The sequence below is a fragment of the Apis laboriosa genome, unplaced genomic scaffold (genome assembly GCF_014066325.1).
Source record: "Apis laboriosa isolate Shangri-la unplaced genomic scaffold, ASM1406632v1 scaffold9_cov152, whole genome shotgun sequence".
NCBI classification, from domain to species: Eukaryota; Metazoa; Arthropoda; class Insecta; order Hymenoptera; family Apidae; genus Apis; species Apis laboriosa.
Genome location: NW_025224966.1, coordinates 7227346 through 7249360, shown reverse-complemented (window position 1 = coordinate 7249360; position 22015 = coordinate 7227346). Strand labels below are relative to the sequence as shown.

At 38.2% G+C, this 22015-nt stretch overlaps 2 non-coding genes across 2 annotated transcripts; one reads left to right on the top strand and one right to left on the bottom strand.

The window, feature by feature from the left end:
- The first annotated feature begins 6576 nt into the window (after window positions 1-6576).
- Trnar-acg lies at window positions 6577-6649 on the top strand. The gene has a single exon. It is a non-coding gene; the product is annotated as a tRNA-Arg (tRNA).
- Window positions 6650-7068: 419 nt separating this feature from the next.
- On the bottom strand, window positions 7069-7142 carry Trnai-aau. Its single transcript has one exon. It is a non-coding gene; the product is annotated as a tRNA-Ile (tRNA).
- Window positions 7143-22015: the final 14873 nt, after the last annotated feature.

Here is a 22015-nt window from a genome sequence, read left to right as displayed (position 1 = left end):
TTTTTTCTTTCTTTCTTTCTTTCCTTCCTTCCTTCCTTCCTTCCTTCTTTCTCCCAACGCGCTTCGATCGTCCCCTGACAAATTCCCAGACGGGAGGCACACGCCTAAAGGATCGACTTCATAAATTCTCGGCCGCGGTAAACCACGGAACGGACCACCTCCTTCGTGGATTTATTCGAGCCTCGCTGCTGGATCTTCGGGGACACACCAACGGGAGGGGGTGGACGTTAGAAATTTTTTTCGAGGGCGCGGCCAGGATGTGTGCGTAGTTTTTACGAGCTGTAAAATCGAAGGATACGAGGACTGGACTCTTGGACTGCGCCTTTGATATCTCTTTGAGATAGGGGAACGATAGCGAGGGATGTTATGAGGGACGTGGGAGAGGGATTGAGGGGAGATCAACATTTTCGAAGCTGTGAGCGAGGAAGGATTCTGGATCGTGGATTTTTCGTAATTTCAGAATTTCGTTCGATCGTTGCGCGAACGGAGGAATGAAAGAAGAAAGGAACGAAAGCGAGTCTTTGTTTGTTTTAGAGTAGAATAAGGAAGGAAGAAGAACGAGGATGAATTGTTCGAGAATACAAATTGTTTTTTATAAGAATATTCTATCGATATCTCTTCCGGAATCCATGAATATAATCTTAATAATAAATATATTTTCACGAATTCCAGGAATTTTTCGGGATAAAAATTTTTAGAGCCGTTTTTTTATCCCGGAATCTTGTTGGCATCGCAGCGATAAATTTCAATTTTCACGTGATCCGAAATTTAAATGCCAAGCTGTACAAAGGTTGTTACGGCACAAAAGAAATTCTAAAGGACGGAGGCGTAGCTGTCGCGCGAACAAAAACGATGCACCAGCTGCACTTTTCGAATATTATCCGAAAGCCCCACGTATGTACGTAACTTAACCGTGCGCGCTATATAGTTGCCGGAAGCCCTCCAAACGAAACTTCCACGACGGGGATGATATCTTTATGGTTTCCGCCGATCGACCGGTGGAATCGATTTTTCGCTTCTCGGCGAAAAATTCGTGGCAACAGAAAAACAGAATCAAGGCCACGGGTTTATCGAACCCGAAATTCTTCTGGGCTGATAATTTCTGACTCGAAACGAGTGGAGAGAAAATATTGAGAAAATATTGAGAAAATATTTTCTTGGTTCCATAATACCAAGTGTGAAATATTCGATTATTTCTCCCTTTTGAAAACTTACCAATCGATTCGTCAGAAGATGAAAGATATTACTCGGCGAACCAATATAGCGCTGAAATTAAAAAAAAGGAAAAGAAAAAGTATTCCAAAATGTTTCGAGACTTTCCGTCGATCGTCAACTTACCCCGCGTATAAGTTTCGAAAATTCCACGCCACGATAATCTCCACTCCTCCCTGGATAACAGGGAATCGAAAGATCGATCGATCGATCCGGCTTCGTCCGTGACTCATCGATATTCCACGGGCCATTCGGCCAACTGGAGGTTGGAGGCTGGACCGAATTCCCGAGGCGGAAGGGCCGCCGGCGATGGACGGATGCGAGAAGAGAGAGTATCATTTACATGATCCGTAAGTACGGTTGTAACGCGGAAAATTGAGAGCTGGATGGCTCTTCTATCGCGATCTACACAAAGGGTGTGGGGGAAGATCCGTTCGATGCGGGACACAGGGAAATAGGGATCCTGGAAGCTGGTAAATATTGACGTTAAACCGAGCGATAATGGCGGATCTCGAAAAGAAAATCTCGTTCTTGCGGGGGAAACTGGATGGAAAAGTGAAGCTCGAAAAGGGCGAGAAGGAAGGGACGAAAGTACGGTTAATAATAGAAAATAGACGAATATAGAGGAGTAATAAAAATAATGCGTTTCACAAGTTGTGGATTTATGGTGACGATAGAAAGAAGGGTTTTTAATTATATCGATAATTAAATTAAATTTAAATCGTTATGATTTCGACAATCATATTTCACTGATATATTTTATAGAACTGTAAATTTTGAATTCCACAAATTATGAAAACAATAATTATATAAGACTAATAAGACTGAATAAAAAATTATGAATCAATACGCGATTCAGATCGTAGATTATTCTTATTGAAGAATCTCGAAACTCTACTCTCCGCACTACTTTCCAAGCGTCGCTTTTGGAAGAACTTGGAAAAACACGACGCGATTTTCACTTCCAATTTCACCACCACCATCTCCCTCCTTCCTTCCGCCTGTCTAAGTAAACGAGGCGGCGCTACGTGGATTCGCGAATCGAATTTCAATCAATTTTTGAATTTTCTGAAAAACAGGCAATTTACATGGAGATGAACACGCACGATCGCTCACGGGTAAAGATCCTGCTCACGGGTGTTCCAGGCCGTGCAAAACGTTTCACGATCGACTGCCACCGTAAACTCCGCGTCGTATATAAGCAAACTACCGGTGGAAACTACGATTCCGCGTCCTCTGCCACGGTAAATTATGGAGGAGAGGCACGAGTGGCGCGAAGAATCAACGCAAACAAGGGCCAAGTCGAGCGCGCCATCGGGCTTCGATGACACTTGGAAGACGAATGCTCGTCTGATTCGCTCGAATCAGACCTATTTGCGCAGTGACAACTCGGTTTGTTTATTGACACACTCGTAGCGTGGAATCTCTTAATACGCGTGCCACGTAACAAGTATTGTTATTCTACGTCTATCTTTGTCTCCATTTCCGATGGAAATATTGTTAAATTGGATACGTTGTTCACGTTCTCGACGATATTAATTTTTTCATTTCTGAGAAATATTATTATATTTATATAATACGATAAAGGTATTGATTTAATTATTTCCCAGAACCGTGTCTCCATCTGTAAAAAAGTTATCGATTATTAGATTGGATCGATTTACAAGTTTCGTTGTATATATATATATATATATACATAAAGTTTAAAAAATTCCATCTTTTGTTATATCTCCTGTAGTTGCTGCCATCCATTAGTAATTCGAGTACTATTTAAAACAATAAATCAAAATTTATTGTTTCATTTTTGACGTGTGATGCTACTATGATATATTAATTTTATACTACTCCGACATACGATTTATATTATATATATATTATATATATATATATAACATTATATTATATATAACAATTTATATTATATATAACATATTATATTATATATAACAAGTTTCAACGTTTCAAAAGGCCAATTGTCGAAACGAGTTTCGCCGAAGTTAACGTAATCCACGTTCAAAATCCGTTTTCTAGGCCTTTTCTCGCCAATGGGGGATCGTGATCGCGAAATATATTTTAAAGTTCATTAAAAGCGCAATAATGAAGAAATCTCGAGCCGGTTCTCAAATAACTTCACCCCGGTTCCGCCGTAAGAGAGACCGTTCAAACGAAACTTGGGCCCCCCCCTCTTCCTTCCTTCCTTCCTTCCTTCCTTCCTTCCTTCCTTCCGGCCTCGTCCTCGTCGTACTTTGCGCCCGTTTTTCGCCTACTCGAAACTTTGTCCGCCAAGTCTTTCGGGCTGAAATTAAAGCCGAAGTTGGAAAGAAAAAAATTCCACGCTCCGCTCGCCAAGTGGCCGTTCTCCTTTTAGGGGGATGAAAACGGTGGAGGGTGCTTCCTTTTGAAATCGAACGACTTTTCCAAATCTTTGCTTTGGAAAGTTTGGTGGCAAGCTTGTTTCGCATTCAACGTTGATGAACAATTTTTCTTCCTCTTTTTCTTATTTTCGTCAGATAATATTCGTATTGAAAATTCGTATTTTATTGAAATAATATTGCGATGTATATTAATAACGATTGGATGAATTCGAAAATACCAAGGATCGAGGCAAATTTCTTAATTTGAAAATGAGAGATATATTTTCCAATTCTCTTTCAAAAGGAAGATGGATTATTTCGAAAACTTGCGAGTTGTAAAGTAGGATGTACTTTAAGAACGGAATAATATAACAGTAGAGTCGAGGCTGTGTAATGTAATCTAAAAACTGTGTAATTTCTTGAACGGAGGATTACTTATGCAATTACTCGAAGTCATGGAACCTTTGGAAAAGAGTCGTGAATTGTTCATAAAAATACAGAAAGGCTAGTTTTACCTTGCTTTCTTAAATATTACATGCTCGGGCGAACTCTGACTGCGGATAATACCATTGCAATGTCGGTGTATCCCAACACGTCTCGTATTTAGTAATCCGAGAATCCATAAACTTCTTTTGCTATATCGCAATCTTTTCATTTCTCAATTGTTTTTACATTTAATAAAGTGAACATTAGAAATAAATGTCTCAAGATTTCTCGAATCTCCGCCCACTTAAAATTTAAATCTCCTGTGAAATATTCCAATATTCAAATTTCCTTAGCCATCAATATATATCGTCTACTTTCCATATTATATATTTTTCCATCCATGTAACAACAAGCATCTAAATTCTATCATCCTAAAATTTCCTCGAGATAAGTCTCGTTCTCCTTCTGAAAGAATTTAACGTGTTAATCCACGAATTCGATTATCCAGAATTCCTCTAACGAGAAACTTCAACAGGAAAGATGCGCTCTTCGATTACTTTTAGATCCAATTAGGGGAACGGGAAAAGAGCTGCGCCGCGCGACAGATTGGCGGGAATCAAGGTAAGTCGGGGGGGAGGGTTGCAGCGTATCGATTTCGATTCATGCGCGTGCCTTCGCCCTCGTAACGCCATTAAACTTTTACGATTCAAGTTTCCACGGACGTCCAACATCCTCCCTCCCTTTCGACATCCAGATGTATTAAACACCGGTGAAGACCGGAAGCTGAAATATTCGTGGAAAATTAATTACGTCTCGAAGAAGAAGGATTCGATCGAACGAGTTCAAAGAGGAGTACGAATCTTATCTAACCTCCTCATTTTTCGTAGTGATAATTACGATAAAACATTCTTCTCTTAAAAAGTAACCAACTGCATTGATCATTATATAATTCCAAGAAAGAAAGAGTACAAATTACGTTTCCTTTCCTTTCGAAGTCGATTTAATTTTCTTTTTTTTTTTAACGTTTCACGTTTAATCAACAGTTTAGAAAATCGTGTTAACTTCAATAATCTTAGATAATTGAGAAAGGCGACACGTTCGACGCCAAGCTTCTGTAAAAACAAGGCTCGTCGTGTCGGACGAGGACATGGTGAACCGATGAAGCCGCGACCGGTCACGTGTTGAACGTGTTATTCGTGTCGTGGATCTTAAAACCGGCGTCTGCGAGGAGAGGCTCGCGGGAGAACGAGAAACTCGTGACGATGGAGGGCGCATCGAGATTCGAGATCGATGAACCGGGCCTTGTTAACCCTTTCTCGACCACCGGCTTCCTATTCGCTTTTATAGAATCAGTTTTTCTTTCTCCAGAACGTTTAAAATGTTTTCGAGCGGAGCGCTGCTCTGTCTCTCTTTTCAATTTCCTTGACAAATGGTACACTCTGTGAAATACTCGTCGAGATTTTGAAGATCAGATTTCACAAATAATCGAGAAATCGAATGGTCCTTCCGACAAAAGGGAAGGGAAAGTTTGTGGATGGAGAAAATTCCAGATGCTTAAGGGAGAAAATATTTTATTAGTCGAGAAGGGGAGAGGAGGTTGCAAAATTTCTCAAATCCTCCATCTTGTTTCTTCTTCACACTTCTTCCCTTGCGAGAATTTATCGTGGGCGTGGATTAATGATCATTAGCGTGGTTAACGAGACACACAATGCTTTTGATATAACGTGCACGCGGGAATAAAGAGGGTGATTCGAGACAGAGTGTATGCACGTATGCGGAGAGAGAGATTTGTAGAGCGCCGTATAGAATTTGATCTTTGAGATAACAATGCGGGGATGCTAACAATGGTTGACGTTAATTGTCGCGTTATTAGTCGTTAATTTATTGGCGTGTTTAATTATTGGTTGAATTTGATTGGCATGGGCGTGGTGATCGAACAAGTTGTGTAATTTCTAGAGAAGCCATACGAGCAAATACCTTTTGCAATTGTTTTTAATGATATTTTGATTTTATCACAATGAAATATATATATATATTTTTATTCGAATGATATTAATATTATGGTGAATAATGAGGTGTATTAGATGTATTCGTAAAATCATTCATCCTCTATCATTTATAATACTTTCCTTTTTTCGTTATTTACAACGTTACCACTGCATAATGATATTAATTTGCAAAATCATATGCAAACCGACATTGGAACAAAAAATTGTCCAAACAGAATTTCGTTTCTATTCAGCTTCCGTGATACGATTTGCGAATTTTTAATTTGCGCAATGAAACGAAACGACAGCAGATGAAAGTTCAAATCACGGCGACGAAACTGGAAACAATATAGCAATATTCAAAACTTGCGAAATATCATTTCGTATGGAGTATTACGTTCGTAGTAAAGCTTTAACGATTGTCGTTAAATTTTCTCCACGATGAAAAGTTTATTTTATTTTGTCGGCTTTGTATTTATGATTCACAGGTTTAAACGGGGTTAAACTTGGAAAAAGAATGTTTCGTATATTTAACCGAAGGAAATATTCGCAAGGGAATTGGCCAGAACCAGAAACTGTAAATCTCAGAATCGCAAGGTCCTGTGGCGCAACGGATAACGCGTCTGACTACGGATCAGAAGATTCCAGGTTCGAATCCTGGCAGGATCGACGTTCTCTTTTATTTTTCCAATCTTTCTTTCGAAAATTTTTCCTAAATTTTGTATAGATTCTTTTTTTCTAGTTTCGTAGAATCAAAACTATTGTAGATTCTTTCAAGACTATGATGAATTTATATTTGTCGTTTCATAGAAAAATTTAAATTGCGTTAATTGGATAAATTATGTATTTATTGGATTGTTTTTTTTATAGAGAAAAGAAAAGAATATTGATTTCTTCGTGCAGAAAAGAAATTAGATTGGAATTAATTAGATTTCTGTTGACGAATGCTTGGATATACTTCTTCAAAGTTTCTTATCGAATTTTGACGCAAAAAGGAAGCGAAGGATGATTGGTGTTTTTTAAAAAAAAGAATCGACATATGTTTTCTTAATGTATAGGAATCATTATTCGACGTTAAAAAAAAAACTTGGCCCATGGGGGGATCGAACCCACGACCTTCGCGTTATTAGCACGACGCTCTAACCTACTGAGCTAATGGGCCACGTTGAAGACACAAGGAAAATTTTCAAATAAATATCAAATACTATTAATATCAATATTTTCTTACAATCAATAGAGAAAATTTATAATTAAAAACATTTGATTAAATTTATTATTTAAAAATCGTGCGTTTCATTACGTCCGTACATGTACAGGAAAAGATGAATTGAATAGTAATAAGTATAACTTGAAATGATCATCAATTAAATTGACATGTTCAATACACATGTTATTTTGACTGATATCATTTAATATTTTTCAATTCTTGTTAATGATAAATGATGGTATCGTTTAACCGTCTGGAAATAAATAATTTCCACGTTAATGTTGATATATATTTAAAGTGAAGCACCGTTAAAGATAGAATCTAAGATTAGAGATATCAGTGGAACCGATTTAGTCGAACATACAAGTCTTCTACTTCAATTATAATCTTATCCATATCCTTCATTCCAATCTATAATTACGAAATCTATTTCTTCTCATATTTATCGATAATTTTAGACAAATCTGCAATTTTGTAATTAGGTCGCGATATAAAATCTCATCAATAATCCATTCTTTATTATTGCTGTGTTTTATTCTCGTCGACGAACAATGAAACTCTTTTTCAATAAGCCAAAGACCTTACACGAGAATCGAACCCGTGACCTCTTTAAACCATCGTGTAAGGATTTTATTATACTGCTGTTCTTACTATTTCTATATATATTCTATATATATATATATATATATAAAATAATTTTTATAAAAAGAATTTAATCCCTCAGAATAATAAATCAATTTTCAGAAAAAGAAAACGAATTTTAACTCACATATCTTAAATCCCTAGACAGACATATAGGAATATAAGAGAGTTAATTCAAACTTTCATTCGAATTGGCAATTTGACTACAATTCCTCGAGTTTCTTCTTGGCAGCAGATTTTCAACAGGGGTGGATCGCGTTCTTCTCGAAGCTTTCGAGAGAAATGACAGGTGAAAGCGGTCGTGGTAGGTGCAAGCCGTAGATCAAAGTTTTATTGGCGATCTCTGATCTCGGTGGGCCTCGCAAGGCGGCCCGAAGGCGGTCGAGAAACACACATTCGGTCGCATCGCCGTTATAAATCTTCGGCTTTATGTTATGCCATCCTGAAAATACGCCGCGAGATGGTTGGCGACACGCCAGCGAGCGGATCGAAGCGGAACGCGCGCGATTCAGCGCGTAGAGCGCGGGACGAGGAAGGTTTTGGCATCCCAGAGCGAATCGAATCACTCTTGCCTTGTTAAGGTCTAAGAGGAGGTGATATTTTTTTATTTAAAAGTAAGTAGAAAGAAAGAACGTGTTTCTAATTAGGCTTGACATTGTACTTTATCCGATTCTTTTTTGCTTTTAACCCCTTGAGACAATATTTCTTTTTTCCTTGTTAAAATGAAACTTGGAATTTTGTGCCTTCGTAGAATAAATTATTCCAGATTATTTGAATTTATTTGCCAGAGAAATCTTAATTCTTAACTCTGGTTTATTAAGATTCTTACAATTTATTTTTTGTTTCCAATTATTTGAAAATTTTATGGATAAAAGGTGTTCTTTTTCTTTTTTAATTGAATCGTACGTGATTCAGATTCTGGAGAGAAGATGTTATATTAGTTTCAGAATTTTTTCAATCGTCATTTTTAAAAACTGATTACTCTATAAAATTTCGAAATTAATCTTCTACGTTACAAACAAAATATCGATAAGTTGAGGAAACTTGGCCACAATCTGTCTCAATTAACTCGCTATTACTTTATCTGATCGAGCGTAATCACTTCACGTGTTCCATACATTAAACGAACAAAATTGAATTATAATTCCCAACACGACCGCTTCTTAAATTTAATTAATTTCCATGTGATATCAAATGTTTTGCAACGTTTTCTTTTATATAAACGAGACGAGACGTAACGAAAAATATTTTCACGCGAGAGATAAAGAATATCGTCGATAAATGAATAACAACGAACACAATTTATAATTTTTATAATTTACTCTGAATAATTAGTTGTCGATACGGGCAGTGGTAACATTACTGATAAATATTAGATTCGAAGTTACTATCTTGAGACGATGGACGAGATATATCTTTTTACTGTAATTGCTCGCCTCGAAATGTTTTTTCAAAAGAAACTAATCATAATCGTACGATTGCGGAATATTTTTTTAATTCGTAATCTTATGAAATATTATGAAATAGTATGAAATAGTTATTACGAAATTGAATATGTTATTCGTTGTTTCGACTTGATAAATTTCTTGTTTGCGAATTAGTCTTTCGAACATTTAGATACTAGATCTTTTTTTAAAGATAATAATACGAATCTTCAATTTTTACTTAACATTAAAATATATTTAAATAATAAACATAATAAAATAAATGATACAAAAAGTACCATATTCTATCATTTTAAATAAATTACTCGAATATTTCTCGTTCCTATAAAAATTGAAATACACCACTAAAATTAGAAACGAAATAAAATTATATTTCATCTTTTAATTTCTCCAATTTCGTACTATTTCATCGCGATAACAATCCTCAAACAATTCCCTTTTACGAAATTTAATTCCGCGTAATTCAATTGGCCCAAAGAAGATTAGCTTCTTTCCACGCGACAATTCACCGAATTTGCTTTTTAATTCAAAAAAAAGAAAAAAAAAAAAAAAAAGAAAACAGAAAATAAGGGGAAGAGAGAGAAAGAGAGAGAGATAACTACTAAGTCGACGTAGATACAAATCTTCAATTATCGCAAATGACGATGCGCGGATTAAACGTCCCACGGGAAAGGAATACGCGAAATAATTCCCTCCTCGAAGAGCTTAAAGTTTATTTGCGTAGCCGTGACACGAGCACGCTGCTGCTACGAGCATAACGTGTACACTGAAATAAGAGACTCCACTTAAGCGACAGATTTATGCGAGCAGATATACGCGTTTCTCACAAAAGAACCAGTTTTCTTTTTCTTCTTCTTCTTCTTCTTCTTTTTCTTCTTTTTTTATTGTCTCTTTGCACGACAAGCCGCTTCTTCGTGAATTACGATCCCCGTTTTAGTTTATAATTTCACTGTTTCGCACGGTGGATAGACCCGTGATAAGTTACGAAAATGTATAAATCGTAATAAATTCTCTTTGATAAAAGTGAAAATTTTATTCCTGTTTTAATTTTTGTGGATGCGAATATTCATATAAATTTTAATGAAAGTATAATGAAACTTTGGAATCTTAGAATTTGATGCTATTCGTTTCAGCAATTTATTGGAAAAAATACTTCGATCGCGATTCCTTTCCCCCCCATTTCACGCGAAACATCGTGAAATATTCGACGTCAATCGATCATACTCTCTCATTTCGATTTCAACCCATTCCCGCGAAAATAGAAGATATTCCGAGAAGAAGGTGAAAAAGAAAATCCAATTACATCCTCGTATCGTTTTCGATCTTCATCGAGCTTGAACGACAATCGCGAAGAAAATAAATAATCGATATTATTTCTGCCTTTTGCATTTCCCTCGTTCAATCACGATTAAACTAACTCTCGAGAAAAAGTAATTCTATAAAATTCCATAAAACACATATATATCCAATGAATAAAATACACCATTTTAAAATACCGCCATTGATTAATCAACAATCACCCAAACACACATTCCAATTATAATATCCACTTCTCAAACCTCTCCAAAGCATAAGAGCATCGTCTTCCATAAAAATCATTCACCAACATTGCAACGTTAAATCAAACCCCTTTCACAATTTTATCAACAACCGCAATACTCGAATCCTCCTCGCCATTTACGCGCCCCCTTCGAGCCGTCCTAACGAAGCTCCTCCCCCTTCCCTCCCTCTCCAACTCTCCGCCGTTCTTCCTTCCAAAGATTCCGCAAAAAAAGAAAAGAAAAAAAAAAAAAAATTCCGCGTCACGATACACCAGGAGGGGAGAGAAGCAAAGAGGATCCAAGGATCTCGTCGAAGGGGGACTCTCTCACGCGAAACCCACTTAGAGGCTGATATTAGCATATAAACTAGAAAATGTTTTATCGCGCCTCCGCGAGAGAGGCTCTTTCCGCCGCGAAATATTTATTGGCCCTTAACGATCATTAGGGAAGGTCGAAAACAAATGGACACACTCGGCCGTGCCGCGATCCCCTTTGATACAAACGTTCCTTCCCTCTCTTCTTGTTACAACACGGGGGACAGGTGCGCTCGACTGCGCTACCCATCTCCTTATTAGCTATTCCGATATATCCTCTTACTTCTTCAACTTCCTTTCTCTCTCTCTCCCTCTCCTGTTTTTTCACACCAAACCTCTTGTTTCCTCTCTCTCGTTTCTCCTTTCGTCGAGGCGTTCGTTCACCTAAACGACGATTTTTATCCTTCCTCTCGTCCATGTGAGTTTGGCGAGATCAGGGTTCATAGAAACGAGAAAAATGATTGCAGGAAATTATCGAAATATTTCAGTTTTGCTCACTCTTCTCTTTTCTCTTCTCTTCGAGAAAAAAATTTCTTTAAACTTTTTCATGTCCTTCGAATTTCCAATCGCGAAAAGATCTTTCGATTCGCTTCAGAAATTGTTCCAGCAATGTTCCTTAAATTTTCGCAAAGCATCGGAGAGCTGCAACCGGTTAAAATGATACGAGGGTCAAGCATTCCATAAAATTAGTATAACCAAAGGGGTTGGCGCCGTCAGGATCGTTTAGAAACTGTACTTCGTTTTCATGGCCTGATAAGAGCCAGTCTGGAATTCCACAAGTTCCACGGAAGTCTCCACCTTTACGTGCTCGCGATAATGGAACGAGCGAAACTCCTTTCGAACAATATCAAGACATGCGTCTAACAAGTGGCAAACGATCGTGTGCAATGGTGGTGTTGCGCAATCGAATCTTTTACGTGTTTAAAAAGTAACGAGACTTGATCTTATTTATTTTGGCAACTATCTCTTGGTATTAATTTTAATTCGATAATTGAGATAATTGAGAAAGAAGTTTTATATGAAAAATTGAAACAGTTTTCAAGAGTTGAGAAGTTCGTCCTTCGAACGACATCGCTTGTGAGATTATTTTTGAGCTACGATTGTGTATTCGCTTGTATTCTCGTTTGATATTCCATCGATACCCGCCAAGAATACTTTGAATCAAATTTATCCGCTAATCATTGCTTATCGAACTTTTAAATTGATCTTGGACGAAGTCTCGGATGAAGTTTGATGGAATAAATAATCTCACGACTCTGAGGGGAGTATACTTAAATAATCTTGCGTTTAATTTATGCAACGTTATCGAACGAAAAAATTATTTTATTATAAGAATCTTAGAAGAATCTTCTCTATCTTATCCACGATCCAGTCCCACCATCCTTTATTCTTAAACCATCCCAAGACACAGAGTAACAATGACAAATCTACTCCCAAGTTCCCAAAACTCCCCTCTTCAAGATCCGACCATCGATCTTTATAAAGAGACATCAATCCCAATTTATCTTGATCCTTTCACTAAAACCCAAATATATCCTCTGACGAATCCAGAAACTAGATCTATTTGCACAAAATATACCGAGATGCTGTAGCAGATAAATTTTTTCGGTCATCGCGTATTCACAAAGGATCCACGCAACAACTATCCAAGATTCCAATCATCCTCCATCCTGCACTCTATCCCAAAAAATCAAAGAAGAGAGAGAGAGAGATAGAGAGACCATAACTTTTAATTGCAAGATCTCCAATGCACCAACAACTTCCTCCGTCAAACCCCCGTATTCCGCATTCAGATTCGAAGGGATGCTGCCGAGAGGAGAGGAGGGGAGGGGAGGACGGCCTAACTTTCTAGACATTTTCTGCGCCCAAGTTGGCAGCGTCCGTGGCCCCCGTCGAACTTCGATTAAATCGGGGAATCGAGTCGAAATCGAGGCGAGACGGATCGGAGAGACGGCCGTAATTGGCCCTCCTCGACTCTCTTCTTGTCGTTCCTCTCTCGACCGCCTCTCTCTTCTCTCTCTCTCTCTCTCTCTCTCTCTCTTATTCTCGGCCGGTCGTTAATCTTTTCCAAGATATACTTGATCATTGCACGCCTCACTACGTCTTCGTTTACGTCCGAGGTGGATCGAGTGCCGACAATTTCCCGTTTCCACTCTGCCATTTCTGCGTTCCGCGCGCCCTTAAGGAGCGAAGAATGGCCAGGACAGGGAAGGAGGAGAGATTGTGTTTCCCTCTCGTTCCACGTTGGAAGGCAGAGAGGATTAGCGATCTATCCTCGAGTGTATAGCCGCGGATTGGAAATCTGGACTTTCAAACGACCGAGCGTATCCAACCCTCCTCCCTCTTCCTCCCCTATTAACGATCGGCCGCTTTCAATTTCGAATTCTTTTCAATCGCGTTACGTTTATGGTTGTAGGGTAGAGAGAGAGAGAGAGAGAGAGAGAATCGAGAAGGGATATGCGTGGTGGTTTTGAAGGTGGAATTTTATTGGAGGATTGGATAATTCGAGGAATCGTTATCGTTTCGTTTGTAAATTGAAAATACTTTATTCATCAAATGAAATGATAATATTTTTGTAAACGATTTTGAATTTGTTTTTAAGAACGAAGTGAGACGAGAAGAAAGAACGAGACTATAACGAGTCTACAATTCACGATGTCTCGTTAATTATCTAATGAACTCGTTAAATATCCCGATTATTCTCTCGAATAATTTCTTCCAATTTGGTTGGTATTTGTAATCATATTATTATGTAAGCGTTGCACATTCGAGTTACTTTAATTAGCGGACCCGATCCCTTTCGGGCAACATGGGGATGGGGAAAAAGGGGATGAATTTCCTCTCTCCGGAACGGACTTCCTCTTTAGAAAGGATAATGTGATTAAAGTATGCACTCTCATGAACGCCACGATCTCTTTTGAACGTTCGATAGGTAGCTTTCTACGTTGTATCATGGAATCAAAATAAAAAAAGGCACAACATTTTCTTCAGAGAAAAACTCTTTTCCCATTTCAATCGTATGGTTTTTCGCTCTTCTTGGTTTTTTAATTTTAATTAATATAATGGATCTTTGTAGTTTCGTAGTTGATTGGATTGAATTTGTAACAGGATTTGCGAAGAAAATCATTCTCTACGTTATATTTCTTTGTTGGGAAATTTTATAAATTTTCATAAGAAAGCTATCTTCTTTTTTTTCCGAATCGTTATGCGCAATTTTCGCAAAGTTTCAAGAGAGTTGAAAAATAAATTCTTTCGAGTAATTTTTTTGCAACGAATTCTTTTAAACAATTTTTTCCAAATTTTCAGCTTCTCCGCAATGAACTCTTTTTAAATAATTTTTTTTTATAAAACTTCTAGCGGTTTATTTTCCAGACAAATACTCTCACGTAGAACGAACACGCAAGTGTAGAGGAAAATTATGAAGAAAAATAAACGAATATCGTGTTTGTGCGATTCATTTTCATTCAACCAATGTGAATACAGGCCAATTTGAAAAATAACCAGTTTATGAAATTTTTATAAATATCAATTCAATCGTTTGTGACCGACGTAATAATAAATAAGTTTCAATTTCAATCCTTGCGCGGTCTATAAATTTTCCAAATTTTCAATTTAAAAAAAAAAAAAAAAAGATAAACATCGCAATCATAAACCTCTGATATTTCATCCAGAGGGTGGAATACCGCAACATTTATCCGGGCTTACGTAACGTAATTTTGACCAAAGCATTTTTCCTTATTAACGGCAATCCCCAAGATATATTTAGCACGTACACGTATTGATTTTGCAGCTTTCATAAACAGGAAGCCAAATAACGCCGGTCATAAAGTGATTTAACTTACCATGAAATTTTATTACCTTCCGCATCGGTGCTAACGATAATACCGGTGCCAATAAAATATCTCAATTACTGCATTAAAATTAACTCGTCCGAACGGTCTCTGTTTTACTTAATAACAATGTTGCAAAATACCGGGCGCAAGATGGATTAATTTAAATATCTAAATTTATATCGAATAACATCGCGTTGAAAATCAGTTGGAAAATTATTATCTCTTTATCCTCTCCGATATCCTTATTTTAATTGATATTTAATTTACAAAAATATCACAGAAAAAAAAAAAAAGAGAATCCAATAAACTTTTACTATTTCTCCATAAATATGACAAATATATTGTAAGCAATAAATATCCTCGAATCTTCTCTTCGACAATTTGAAGATTCTCTCTTAATGCACGATTTGCATTTGCTCCAAGTGGAAAGCTCCTTCGACTCCGTTCGAGTGTAAATTCCACTCGTTTTATTATTATGCAAACTAATTACATAATAGAAACGTTCGAGCTCATTTAAAAACACAAGAAGAAGAAGAAGAAGAAGAAGAAGGGCCCTTTCCATTTAAAACGTAAAATTGCTCCACGCATCTTTGTGGAGCATCTCTTGTCCAAGGGAGGAAGATCCATTTTCACGATGAGTAACGCCACTCCGGACGGGACGACGAGATAATATCTCGAGAAACAAGTTGGTCGAATTATCCCAAGAAAATAATTTCAGCTCAAAGAAAGATGAGACTCATGCAGCCCCCCCAGTGTTTTGATGCGGCGAGAGTGGGGGGATGCGGCTAAGCCGAGAAGGCGTAATTAAAAGCGCGATTTACCAGCATAATTGCGAAGTTAAATCTAAATTATAGGAGGTAGGGTGGATCGTTTGGAATCGTTTAATTGGTAACAATCCGGTTTTCCTTGGCCGATGATTCGAACGTTTCTTCGGCTACCTCGACTCGACTGCAATTTCCTCGGCCGACCCCTTCGCGGAATCCATTTCGGCTTTTTCTCACTTCGGTAACGTTCTATCGCGACAGTCCCAATTACGCGACAGGGCCAATTATCCCCAATATATTTTATAATTTATTTCTCCACCAGTTGCTTTATGCTCCCGTGATAAAAGTTGAAATTACAACTCGTTTCGAAAAAATCTTTCCGTTCCGAGATAACCAACATTTGAATTTATAACATTCTTTTGTAATTGGAGAACGGATATAAAGAAAGCTGTATGCGCCAATTTTTAAGAAATATTATTATTGCGATTAAGAGAATGTATCAACTCGTTTCTTTTCTTCTCTTTTTTTTATTTATACACGACGCACTTGGTCCCAAGTTTTAAACAAAAGAGATTCGCTTGTACTTGTAAAAATTTATGATTTTAATTATTTTTTTTTTTTTCAAATTAAATTAGCAATATTTCCAAAAAAGAAAAATCGACTCCGTATATCACTCCGTACGTGGTTCATTTATTAAAAATTCATATATTCGTTTATTCATGTCGATACATTTCAATCGATCTCCATGGAGGTTAAAAATAACCGATCCGATTATTCCAATATAAACTTATCGAAACAGCCACCGCGCTAATTATTTTAATTGGTGGCGCTCGAATAAAATTCGGTTTCTTCTGTTTCCCGTATACGGGAAAACCGCGAAACAGTAGGTGGAAGGAAACAGCGGATAGCGTTGGCACGCGTTTTGCGTACGAGTGCTCTCGGCCAGAAGCAATTTCCATGCATGGTCGAACTGAATAATTTCCTGTGGTGCTGCCCCGAATCTTTCCTCGTTTTGCATGCAAAACGAGAGGCGGGGAGAGGGAGGTAGCATTATGAAGTCTCGTCTAACGTGATATTGTTCGAGGCAGGTGGATTTATCGACTAAACGTCAGAAACTTTGACGCGAGAAACGTGTCGTTACATTTTTTTTTTTTTTTTTTTTTTTTGAATGAAAGAAAAAAGACGAATAAGACAAGAAACGTAGAGAAAATTTTAGAAAAATTCGTATTCTTATAATTGGATACGAATGTTTTGCATTCTGCGAAATGGATGTGGAGGAATATGCAACGACAGATCGATTAATTCATCCGCGTACGAGTCACAATTAAGACGTTGCGTAACGTGGAATAATTCGTTCTCTGTTAATCGTCGTTGTAGGTGGAATTCTGGGATGTATCGTATCGTAATTGGGGGATAATTAACTTCATTTAATGGCCTCGACCACCACAAGCCGCTATTCGAGGCGATCCGTTTGGAACAAAGCGATTTCGTCGGCGCAGCAACAATGATCCTCGCCTAGTTCCTAGAGATTAATTAAAACGACCTTGGCGCTTTGACGGTAGAATAGAGTGGTTCCTTCGGCTCGACGAGAAAATTTCCCAACGGCTATAAGATATTCACAGATTTTTCCGTGGAAACGTTTTTCGTGACACTTATCTCGTTAAAAGAGAAGGATCGCTTTGTGCCTCGTATCCCTTAATGTTCCAAAGCTTTCGAATTTCAAATGCGAGTTAACTATACCTGTGCCTTTGTCGTGGCTAATTTCAATACCATATTATTTTCCACGCTTTGGAAATATTAAGAATTGCCGTAACCGTGACCCGTTTCCATTCTTTCTGCTTCGATTTAAGCCAAGTTTTATCGAGTTAATATTGCTCTCTCTCTTTCTCTCTCTCTGTTTATCGAGGAATTCTTGAAACGACGCGTCTGGGATATCGAAAATAGAAGTCTGAAAGCTTCCCATTTGTTCCAAATTTTATCTATAAATAAATAAAAGTATTAATAAATGCGGAATCGAAATGCTTTTAATGAATCTACTTTCGAAAAAAACGAACTTCGACAATTTCTTTCTCTCTATAATATTAAAATCCAAGAAAGAAGAAGAAAAAAAAAAAAAAGAAACGAAGAATTCGAAGAAGAAAGAAAATTCTCGAAAGACCAAATCCAAAAATTGTTTTTGCATGCAAAAACGCAAAATGACGATAAACAATTTCATCCCCCCTCTAACATTACCAAACAAAGAATCCAAACTGCACGCTCTTTTCTTCCCCTTCCTTCCTCTCTCCCTAAAAAAAAAATTTAAAAAAAAAAAAAAAAAAGAACAAAGAATCCATAAAGCGAGAAACCTCGAAAAAATCCTCTAAGTAGAAAGACCTATATCCCTCGAGTTATCGAGCAACTGTCTCGTAACTCGGGCGAAAATCGTCGAAACACCGGTGCCAGTTTCGAATCGGGCCCCGGGATAAATTTATATTCCGCTCGTTCACCGATCCCTTCCAGGAACAATAAAGATAACTCCGATCGAGCGCGACAGCCGGTTTACAAAGTCTCTCCTCCCTCTCTCCCCTCGGTTTGCAAATGAACGCGATTTAAATGCGTCCCGGGTCCGTTTTAGCGGAGGCATTTAACAGGTAATAATCAACAACAAACTCGCGTTTCGAGCCACGATCGAATCTGCGTACAGAGAGAGAGAGAGAGAGAGAGAGAGAGAGAGAGAGAGAGAGAGAGAGAGAGAGAGCGAATAATCAAATTGAAAAGGAAGGGACGAGAGAAAGAAACGAAGAACGGAGGACGAAGCGAATGGAGGAAAAAGTGGAGCGGAACGGGGAGGAGAGGCGAGAGGAGGAGAGACGTCAGATAAGCTAACAAATGTCTCCAATGAATAATAATAAGTAGCCCGGTCCAATTTGTATTGCATTTACATCGGGCGACATCCTGGACGTAATTTATATGGCTGGGCCGAGGCTGGTCCTCCCTGCCCCTCCCCCCTTCCTTCGTTTCCACCGACGGCCTACCACCGTTAGATAACATCGAATTGAACTTCCCGCGCAACGGATTTTTATGCGACACGAGGCGCCATCTCGGTCACAAGGAGATCTGATCGTCGAGCGACGTCAGAAAGGGGATGAAGCGATGTATGATTCAATGATTCTTTTTGAACGATTAAAATCCGTTAAAATCGTGAGAAATCGGTTAATCGATCTTCCTTATTCCATTTCGATGGAATAACCGATTATAGTGTCTTGTATGAGAATTATATACGGTAAGTCCTCTTGCTTTTTACTTTACCCGCGGATCACACTTCAAAATCGTCGTATACAATATTTTTCACTCGTGATCCCATTGTATATTCCCGAATGAAAATTACAAATGAAACATTCGAACATTATTTCGTAATGACAGAAGAATTAAACCAAATTTCAGTTTATCGTTTTATAATATAATAATCAGTTAATCGATCCTCGTTATTCGATAGGATAACCGATTATAGCGTATAAGAATTACATACGATAAGTAAAGTCCTCTTGCTTTTATTCGTAGAATATTCACTCACGATCCCATTATACACCCCGAATGAAAATTACAAATGAAACATTCTGGCCGAACATTACTTCGTACGGGATAACAATGTGCCAATACGTAGAGAGGAATTAAACCAAATCTCGGTTCGATTTATCGATTCTGGATATATACGCGGATATATCGTCATAAAGTTCCATGAGAAACTCCACCCACGAATTTGGAGCGCGCAGGTGACACGGGCGAGCGGCACAAAGACGAGAGCATCCGCTCTCCGAAAACGGTCGATTTCACTTCGAATAAGCTGGGTGCAGGGCGTAGTACCTGTCCAACGTTAATTATTTAATGGGAACGCGCAGCCCTTCCAACCGGACGGTATTAATACGTTCCCACGGCGGACAGCCATCCGTAGAAATGATATTCCAGCGTTTCTGTTAATTCCGGTGCAAAACGTGGAAAACCCCTTGGCCCGGTGTTAACCACCCCGTTGACGCGACAAATTGTTTCCATCTGGATTAAAAGGTGTCGAATGGAAGTTTGTGTAAAAACGTATCCCCCGCTTTCCGTTTCCCTTCCCAGGTGGAACAACGTTTTCTTTTTTCTACAAATCGAATATTTAGATAATCATTCAAAAAATACAAAAACAATTGGACATTAACAACCCTCTCTTCTCAAGGATCGAGAGTTGAAATCATCGTATCAAGACTTGCATTTCGTCTCTCCTTATCGGGTAGACGAGAAAGATTCGTCTAAAATTCTTTCCTCTCGTTGGTGGTCGGCGGAATGGAAGCTCGTTTCCCCGTGGAAACACGTCGAGAGAGAGAGAGAGAAGAAGGGGGAAGACAGAGTGCGACATCGGCCCGTGGAGACGACCGTTAAAAGATACGCTGGACCCCGTCCATGCCCGTGCCCTTCTATGGGCAGGATGCGCAGACCGTGGCCACGATTTACGAGCAATAAAGTAGCAATAACGATCGGTTACATCGGTGTCGTCCGCCGGTTGCATTGTGCACGCGACAACCCCGACGGATCCTCCGCGTTACCTTCGTCCTCTCCGCCCTTCCTCCGGGGACAATGCGCTTTTACGCCCGCCACCCCGCTCTCCACTACAGGTGTTTACGCCCGAGTTTACGGCCCTACCAGAGAATAGGAGAATAGGACGAGTTACAAGCGGGGATCATTTTTAGTGGACTCGAGTCGAGGGAAACTTTTGTTCCTGGACAGGGAGAGGGGTTATAGTAATAGTAATTTCCTTTCGATTGTTACGATTACGAACGGTTTAATGGAGTTGTCCGTGGTTGTTGTCCGCTTTTTTGTCGGGGTGAGATGTAATCGAGCTGAAAGATGAGATTATTTGTTATTTTTAGAATCTTTTAATTTCAGAATTTCAAAAGTTAAAGTTTTTATTACAATTTATCGGGTTGGAGCGTTGAGAATTTTAGGCGACCAGATGAGTGAGTCGAAATTTTGAAGATGATCCGAAATGATATGATTTAAATTTCGAATTATGAAAGGATCGAATAAGAAAGTTTTTACTCTCGTGAAAATAGCAATTTTTACGATATATTTTTAGATGATTTAAATATTTCTTATTCTCTTCCAGTCGAGTCCTTATGATTCATCATTCTCATAAATGCATTCATCATATCACGATTGACATTTGGTCAAGCAGTTTCGTGACATTCTTTCGTGGGTATCAAAAGAAGCAACGTGTCTGGCGAAGATTCGAATGCTTGGTTTACGACTCTCTGCCATAAAACAGTACTCAGGCAAGCCCCTTTCGCACGCGCAATAAACACGACTGTAACTAATGCAATGTTGTTTGACTAGGTTCTTTACCTATACGTGTAATTTTAACTCGTTATACTAGCTGGATAAAATTAATTTTATCATTGACAACGTGTTAACTGCGCAGATTAAAGATTAGAATTAAAGTTTGTAGTTTATAAGACACAAACGAACTGAAATGAAATGTTGAAATATTTTCCTCGATACGTTTCCATCTATAATCTATATTTCTTCCTATTCGTCACACCGAAAACTTGACCTAATAAATAACAAAACGACGATTCATTAATTTGAATTAAAATCGAGAAATTATTGAAAAAAAAAAAAAAAAAAAAAAAAAGGAAAGGAAAATTTTCCAGTTTGATTGTTCGATAAAAAGAAAAGATAAGATAAGATAATCCATTGGAAAACAAATTATCGAAACGATGGAAACGGTGTTAAAAAGTTCTAATAATCGAGGATTGTGATCTAGAGAATTGAGCGTACAAGTTTGCAATTATAAAATTGTTACCAGAAACAGCGGAAGAAGAAGCCATCGATCGACCAATTCTAATAAACGCTCGAGCCAGGTTATTTCCTGAAAGGATTTCATTCGGCTAATTGAGCGGATGAAATCGATAAGGGGAATTCCCTCTCCATCCGTATAAATTGGCCGAGTTTATGTTTCTTTCTTCTTGAGGGATAAAGAAGCCGGGAGCCGTTAATGGTATTTGTAATTGCGCTTCGGAAAAGTCGACCGACTGCCGACTACTTGTTGCTCTCGATTATTGCGATCGATCCACGTCCGCACGGTTCGACGCACGGTGCGAAAGTATCGAATGATAACAATAACACTTGTTCGTGCCGGAGGGAATTCCGCGAACCGTACAATTTCATAACATAAACTTTCTATTATGAATCCTCTCCAAGCGTGTAGATATATACATTTATATACGTACAATTCTGAGAATTTTACCAATCGTACAATATTTACAAAACTTTT